The sequence below is a fragment of the Rhodamnia argentea genome, chromosome 3 (assembly GCF_020921035.1).
Source record: "Rhodamnia argentea isolate NSW1041297 chromosome 3, ASM2092103v1, whole genome shotgun sequence".
Taxonomy (NCBI): Eukaryota; Viridiplantae; Streptophyta; class Magnoliopsida; order Myrtales; family Myrtaceae; genus Rhodamnia; species Rhodamnia argentea.
This window is the reverse complement of record NC_063152.1, coordinates 7,769,100-7,777,681: the sequence shown is the minus strand read 5'-3', so window position 1 is coordinate 7,777,681 and position 8,582 is coordinate 7,769,100. Positions and strand designations below refer to the sequence as shown.

The window sequence follows — 8,582 nt, the reverse complement described above, 5'->3', positions numbered from 1 at the left end:
GAAGCATAGCCTGGAGGGACTTCCGCTAAAGGACAGCCTTTACCTGCAGTACAAGGACTTGGAGCGCTAGAAGCTTCGGGGCTGCGGCGCTCAGCGACTCGGGGCCAACACGAGCCGAAGTGTCGGGCTTGCTCATTCCCTCGCAAAGCAGATGAAATTCACAAACCCTTATGCCAGCTTCAAGCTCGAGTGGCCATGGCGGCTGTGAACTTCGCAGCCAGATCCAACCACGAAGCTAGCGGCCGCCGTGGACAGATTTGGTGGGAGGTCAAGCAAGGGTCGACCAACGCTGCTGGGAGGTTTAGGCAGTGAATAGCGACAACGAGCACCGGAGAAGCTTTGGTCAACTGATCGCAAGGTTGAAGATGTTTAGATTTTTTTCTTCTATTTTAGTTTTTAATTGTTAATCTTTTGTTGATGCGGCACTAGTGTGGCGCCACGTCGGATTTTTAATGGCCATTTTTAACGGAACCCTATCATAGAAAGAGAAAATGTGTCACAATAATACAAATTTAGGATTTTTAATCTGCGTATGGTAACGCTCTACAAAAAGTATTTCTAATCACGCGTATGGTAAAAAAATGTTTGCAAAGTGTTTTTGAAACACTTTGAGTACAGAAATACGTATGGTAACAAAGTATTTTCAAAGTGTTCCCAGGAACACTTTTGAAAAATAGAACTACTATTGAAGCAAAAACAAGAAACAAAAAAAAACTTATTTCTCTGTTCTCGAAACATTTTTTAAAAATACATTTAAAACATTTTTAGAAATAATTGGGAACACTTTTGTTCTTAAACACACATCTTGAATATTTTTATAGTTGATTTCATCCATATTGTAATTTGATAAATTATGTATAAATTACTCATATATATATTGATCTAATTTGATTTAGTTATTGAACAAATGGGGCTTAATTTGATTTAGTAAATTAAAAGATAAATAAATATTAATTTTAATATATATATATATATATATATATATATATATATATATATAGTCTTCTCAATTAAATAAAAAAATAAAAATATTTTTTTTATAATAAACAAGCGCGTTTCAAAAGTTGCTCCGAGAACAGAAAAGTTCCCAGACAGCCTCACTCTCATTGACTTTTCTCTCTTCCCTTTTCTGCTTTGTTCTCTATTTCTCTTCCCTTCCACGCTCTCTGTTTTCATCGGAGAGAGACCACTGAACACCAGACCATCTTCTCTTCACCTTCGCGAAACTTTCCGCCTTCACCGCCCTCCTCTCCACCACCATCGCCTCGCGGATCTAGCCCAGTGCGACCCAAACTGAAATGCCTTTTTTGCCCCCCTCTCGTTTACTTTGGGGTAAATTGGTTACCAAAGGCACATCAAATCTTAGACTCTTTGCTTCCTTTTGTCTCTCGCTCGCATTTCATCAATCACTTGCCGACTTCGAATCGGGAAAGCAGGGAACGGCAATTAAATCGAGCCCAAGGTACTCTCTCGTTCTTCTGGTTTGTGATTGTGATTATAACAAGCGTTGGGAATGCGTAATCTTTTTTTGCTCCTCCTGAATTGAAAGCGCAAGACAGTGTTGGGTGTCGAGCGTGGATGCTGGCCATCGTGCGATTCTGGGAATTTCGACTTACTTTGATAAGCTTTTTGCCCCTGGACTTCTTCGCTAGCGTGATTAGAAGTAGGCGATGGCTAGGCTCAATCACACCCTAGAAAAGCGCAGGACAGTCTCGTGTACTCTCTCCAAGATTGCTATCGTGTCTGGCATTGATGCATGAGTTGATATGAAGCTTTTGTAATCCATCGATATCTTTTTGGGTTGAATCGTTCGATACTGTTACGGCTGTTTAGGAGTTGCAAACTTCGTACTCTGTCTCAACCTCACAGTTTTAAGCGGGAGTTAATTCGCGGTGAAGCAATGTTTTCAGGGACCATTTGCGATGACTTTTTTCTGGCACTTACAATTTTTGCTACAAGAAATACACATTGCGGCATTTGCAAATGCCACTATCAAATGCCTCTAAAGATAGAGCTTTTGCAGGCATTTTTGGATGTCTTTAGCGGAATTTGCGGCAATTAGTAGTAAAGCTTTTCTCAACATCGCTTTGAACTTCATTTTTTCCCTTTTGCATGTAAGAATTCTACTGGCTTTTACGAATGCCGGCAAATCACTTAATGAGTGTTGGCAAAAGTTGTTCCTGTTGTTGTGTGGTCATCATGGGCATTGTGTCCAAAATATGCAGCCGTGTCAAGATAGTATTCTATGGATTATCTGCCATATCCTAGACATGAACTAAGTCCATGTAAGAAAAATCTTTTGAGATATTTTATGCTTTGAGAAAGAGATACTCCATTTGCGAGTTTTTGACTAACAAGCACCGCAGATGTTGTTCTCCAATGTATCAATGGAGAATGGTGTCGTGTATTAACACCAAACATTGTTACAGATACCTACTGTGCACCAAAGAATGCAATTAATGGCATTTTCTTAGTTGGAATTTTATTTGAAGCTTTAATGAGCTGTTTTGAAAAATGACAAAGCCAAGGAAACTTGTTCATCGTTCTCTGTTTTTCAGTGGTAATTGTTGCCAGGTTGTGGATAGGTTCTTCGATTCTGCTTTCTAAGTTTGTAATTTAAAGTGAGAATATCACTCTGTGAACAAAGGACTCTATAGAACTGCTTCTTTTTCCTCTCTGTATTGAGTACGTACATACTCATTTAGCCTCATTAGCAAGTTCTCCTCCTCCTCCTCCTCTTGTTTTTATCTTTTACGAACAGACTCACTAGGAAGTAACTGATATCGGATTTGCATTAATATTAGCTTGATAGAAGAAGGCCGAAAAGTGAATTGCATTTATCTTTTGCTTCATGATTTAGAGCTCAGCAGATTTGGCCACTACAAGCCTGTGCAAGGTGGCTTGCTTAGATAGAGAAATGCTATGTGTCTTATGTGTGATTTCCCGTTAATAACATGGTGGAGCTTCTAATTGCGTTCCATGTTCTTTTCTCTGACTCTATGAACTCTAATTTCTCTCCTTGTCAATGTGAATGAAGTTAGTGTAAACAGAAGCCTCATCTCAGGAAATGCAGATTGGGGTCCCACTAAATGAAGCACGTGATCTTCAAGTTCGTAAACTAGAGATCCCCGACAAAAGCAAACGGTTTGTAGAGCTACTGCAGCAACTGACAGTTTGCGATGCTATCTCCGATGAGGATTTCCAAAAGCGGTTCCAAGAGCTCAGCTCTCTCGGCGATGACCATGTGATTTGTGTGATAGAGGATACTAATCGTGGAAAGATAGTCGCTACTGGAAGTGTGTTCATTGAGAAGAAGTTTATAAGGAACTGCAGCAAGGCTGGCCATATTGAAGACGCGGCCGTTGATTGTGATTCTAGGGGGATGCAATGAGGAAAGAAGGTTCTTTTTTTTCTCACCGATCATGCCCAATCTGTGGGTTGCTACACGGTGATTTTTGACTACAGCAATGAGAATAAAGCATTCTACGATAAGCAGAAAGAAATTCAGATGGTTAAGTATTTTATCTAAGAAATTACCAAATTTGTTCAATTATAAGGAAGCAATTCGTGTCTAACCCCATTTTAAGTTCATTTTTCTCATTAATCTCTCCCCAGAGTTTCAATTGAGATGAGTAAGTTCAACAGATTTTGCATTTTCTACTGTGAATTTGGATACTTGGATGCCCCTTCTAAGTTCATTTGGTCGTTCACACCACCTTGCCTTTTGTGTTGATCATGAATACTAATTCAATTGGTTATCAAGTGCGACCATTGATTCCACGAGGAATGCTCTAGTTAATGACAAGGAATGAGACAAACTATTGGGCATCTGTTTTCAAAAACCAAGTTGGTAGTTGGATTTCAATATCGCATTTTTTATGAGGAAAAAAAAAATGATGTAAATAGTCTTTGAATTTTTAGTTTGTTCGGTGTAGTCCATGAACTATTGCTAAATTTCCAATTTAGTTCTTCCATCTGCTTAAACGATAGATCAAACGTCATTTAATGATATTGATTATTGTATGTCAAGTCGGATGTGTGAAAACAATTAGGTTGACTTAAATCAATGACCACAGTCTTTTTAAAATAATGAAACACTATCTGATGATGCATGTTTTATAATGTACATTATCATATTATGAACTCGATTATCATATGCAAATATGAAAATTTATGTGAACAATCCACCTTATATCTATTTTTTGTCCATTGTTCAAATTTAATGGATTAGAAGCCACGTGAGAAGACTTCATTAAATTTGAATTAACGAGATGGTGATATTGAACATTTTCATGTAGCCTAGGTTCTAGATTGAACATCTATCAATAGGTCAAGGATCATATTGACCAATTAAAAAGTCCAAGGATGACATTATATATTGAGATAAAGTTCATTTGTATCATTTTTCTTTTTGTGACAGCTGATTCTTTGTTACAAAGCCTAAAGCAACACTAACGGAGCTTCAATATCCCAAATAGAATTATAGAAGCACAATCTCAAATGCACATCAATTAGACTCTAGCGACCTCGTTCTTGACACTAGAAACATTTTCAATTTTGGTTCCAACAACAACCTTGTTGGGCCTTTGATTGGAGAAAACAAGGAACAGTTTAGACTCGGTAACAATACACTGAAATTTGAGTCACAACAACGTTGGGCCTTCGAATCTGGACCGGAAAGCCGCTGCCCCTTTTCCTTTTCTTGTGCGTTCTTCTCAGGGAACGCTTTCTCTGTACTCTTCACTCCACGAACAGCCCCTCTTTCTTTTTCTTTTTTCGACTTTTTCGTCTTTTTTGGTTTTCTTTTTATGTTATGTTAGCTGAACCCCACAAACCTCCGTCATTCTAACAGCAAAAATCAACACCGATAGGATCTCAACCTCGGACCGAATAGCTTCCACTTTAACATGAAGATTCAAACCCGAATCACAAACAACTCTTTTTGAATAAAGACTCCAATACACACTACAAGTGTCAACTACGATGCTGACTTAAGATACAACCGTCCGATTAGTCGGCCATTATATCAAACGAGTTGGCTGGACTTTCGGTGTTTCAGAAACATCTTAACTTAATGTTCATTCAGCAAGCTTGCTGTTTGCATTGCATCATGCAGCTTTTGAGCAATTCAGAATATTTCCCAAGAGAGATCGCAGAAGAACACATTCTGATGATAAAGGATTCTTGCCGGGTGAATTTCTTGTTGAGAAGTAACGCAGGGTAACATTGCTGCCACAGCATGAAAACTTACTTCTACATCATGCGGTGAAACCGTACCATGTTCAAATCCCCGGACAACAATCTCGCCACCGGGACGAGCCAGCATAATGATGTTGTACACTTACCCGGAGTAGTTTAGAATAATTATGAGAAACCGGTATTGACGACACAATGAATGTGCCAAGAAAACAACAGAGAGATAAAAAGAATGAATAATTTTTTCACCACAAAATTAATAAGAGGGAAGATAGCTAACGCACGAAACTGAGAAAATGTTAATAAAAATTTGTTAAGTGAGGCAAAGCGTCACAACAAGACAATACAACCGAGAGGGATATCGGTCACTTGATATGGGATTTATTTGGGCTAGTAGGTCACGTAAAGTGACAGGAATCTACATCTTTATGGCAGCCTCCAATCCATCATCACAATCCCAAAATGAATCTTGTTGTTCCGCTTTGGAAGCTCGAGGTGGAGTGGATTCGGGCAAGGATCATGAGTGTACTAGTATCTACAACTTAGGATCTCAACAGAAACCATTCAAAGGTTGGCTCAAGAATTATAGTGCACTCAACAACATGTTCTCCAAATCCAGAAGATCATATGATGCGTGAAGCATTCGGATGTTTCGGGAGAAAAGATGCTTGCTCTCTAAATTGGTCTCTAAATTTTTCCAGCGAGAATAGCTATCAAGAACTGCCATGGCTACGCATCTAATCCAAAGTCCTTACGAATTTGAATTACCAAGAGATAGAATCATATAAGAACTTAACATACTTGGATGCAGCTCCCACTACACTCCTAGTTTCTGTGCTTTCTCTAATCCCCGACTCCATCCCTCTCGACCGGATTATCATACAAGTATGCAGCATTGCTTGAGATATCCTATTAACAAGTAAGTTAAACTCCCACCGGTGAACTTGATTAATCAAAATGATGCGATGCAATGGCCCTCTGTAATCAGAAGAAGATAAATTAACTTCAAGTAGTGCAAAATGCGAGAAACTTTCCAGCCTATACTCTGCAATCTAGTGTACATTAAATATCTCATTGTTGGGAACTCTCAATCAGTAAAAAAGAGGAAGAAGAGGAGCCAGAAGCAGAATTACATTGTGTAGAAATCCAAGGAAACTATATAGATGCCTGACAGTGTCGAGATGTTGTTCTCAGGGGTCTAAACCCACCAACTCCAAGTGGGCATCAAGCATTTCTGCAACCGATATAGCTAGTCTATCTAGAATACATGACATCCCCTCCAATTCAAGTTCTTTATTTTCATGGGCATTTTAACTGGTGTACACGGAAGGGAAACAAGATGGCAATACAGCAGCATGATACACTTCCGGTTGGTCTAGGTGATTGTCGATTAAGTTAGGGAACTCCTTAGTTGTTCTCATTTAGACTTTCAAGCACTTCACCTTTATATTTGTCCAATTATCCATCAAACACAAATCGATCTAGATTGGCAATTACAAGGGTTTCTCTTGGGAGAAGGAAGCGTAGCACATTTAGGAAGAGTGAAAGAAGTAAAACGAGATAAGGCCAATGACTCAAAGAGTGCACCAAGCCATTGTTGAAGGAACAAACACGCTGAATTAAAAAGAGAACTTCCTCTAGTCGAAGCAAGTACCGGGAGAGACTTTCTCGTTTCAAAGAAATTACCGGGAGAGATTGTCTACAGCCTCCGCCAATTGAAGTCATGAAGCACACGTACGGGTCCTCTCTGACCATCACCAGCAAATCCTTCTCCAGATTCCAGCCCGCGATCTTCACCTGCCAACAAGAAATCAAGCAAACTTCACAAAACCGAGTCGAACAATTGAGACGATCGCCCATTAGGTCGCAAAAGAATGCCGAACAGGAGACGAACACCGAGAAGCCGGCGGTTTATTGAACTCAAGCGGGAACGGAAGCACACGCTACGGTCCTTCGTCAGCACTCGAAAACCCGGAGGAAAGCTCAAGGCTAGACTTCCCCCAAGTCCGAGAGTAGCATGAATAAAACTACGGAAGAGGAACATGTGGGAGAGATAATAAGGAAGATAGAGACTTCATTACGGGAGCGGAGGCGGACATCTCCACTTCTGCAAAGCTTCTGCTAAATATAAGTAGGGCAAATGTGAGATGACAACATGCAAATATCCTTTACCATTCCAAGGATGCATTGTCGGGCATTGGAGAAGTTCAAGAAACATCGAGCTCCTCATACTTTGATGATTTTTTTTTCTTTTAGAAAAGCCTTGCGAAAGCTCTCTTGCATATTTCAGCATCAACATCAACCATGCCGGTGAGTCGGATGAAATCAATCCAGCAACTAACATCAACGCACTCCTAATAACACTCCGAAGTTTAGGGATCCCCGTCAGTCAAACTCGATATTCTTTTTGAACCGTACGGGTCCAACTAATGGGACACCCAACATCATCAACCACAGAAGCTTTGAGGAAGTTAGTATAGTGAATTCAACTCAAGTTGCTTGCTCTTGTGGGATATAGTTTGATTCTTTCCTTGTCATCATTTGCCATTCATGTATTAGAAATAATGCAAGACAGTTTTCAAACGGCATATAGGATAAAGTTTCCTCGGGAAACTTATGGAAATGCTTCTCGTGTTTTTCTTTTCAGCAAGTAAATGAACTAACAAGTGCTTATGTACGATATAAGGGAAGTACAATCAATCATGTCAAACCACATTCTAGTTAATGTCTTGCTTGGCTCAAATGTTCGGGCATCTCACAGATGGCTATACCAACTCTACAAACATCAAGATGCGATCTTTTGGTAATCTATTATTTGCCTTGGACTTTTAGGTATATCCCGGATCCAAAACAAATGAACATGGATTCAAACAAGGACCGCCATATAGGGTCCTCCATTTAGTATTTCTCAACCTATACAATGACCTTTGGCATGCTATCAAATGCCTGTATACATCGGTTTTAATAAGATTTTCCAGAAATCCAGAAACAATCAAACGCTAGGAATAGTTATTTTTCTGCATAGGATGAAGGATCTTACCCAAAGTCTAAAGACATATGATGTGCTTAGAAAGCCTTTTCATCTATTTCCGTTCTTGGCATGATAAGAAAAATCATTTTGCCAAAGCACACATTAACTTCCATGAACATCTCCCCCAGATTCTTTGAATTCAAGTAACAAAAATAATGATAACACTATCCACCAGGAAATGATTATGAGAAGATGATAAATCTTGAAAGAAATTGCAAATGACAATTGGGCGGTAGATCTCAAAAGAGCAAGGGTAACTCACCCGTTTTATGTACCTTTGTTAGAAAATGTGGATCATCTCCCTTATCTTGGCTCATCCGAGTTCGTCCGAATAAAGTCTATCCAAATTCTATCC

General features: G+C 39.4%; 1 pseudogene; it reads left to right on the top strand.

Annotated features, from left to right (window-relative positions):
- The first annotated feature begins 2,514 nt into the window (after positions 1–2,514).
- On the top strand, positions 2,515–3,643 carry LOC125314021 (annotated as a pseudogene).
- Positions 3,644–8,582: the final 4,939 nt, after the last annotated feature.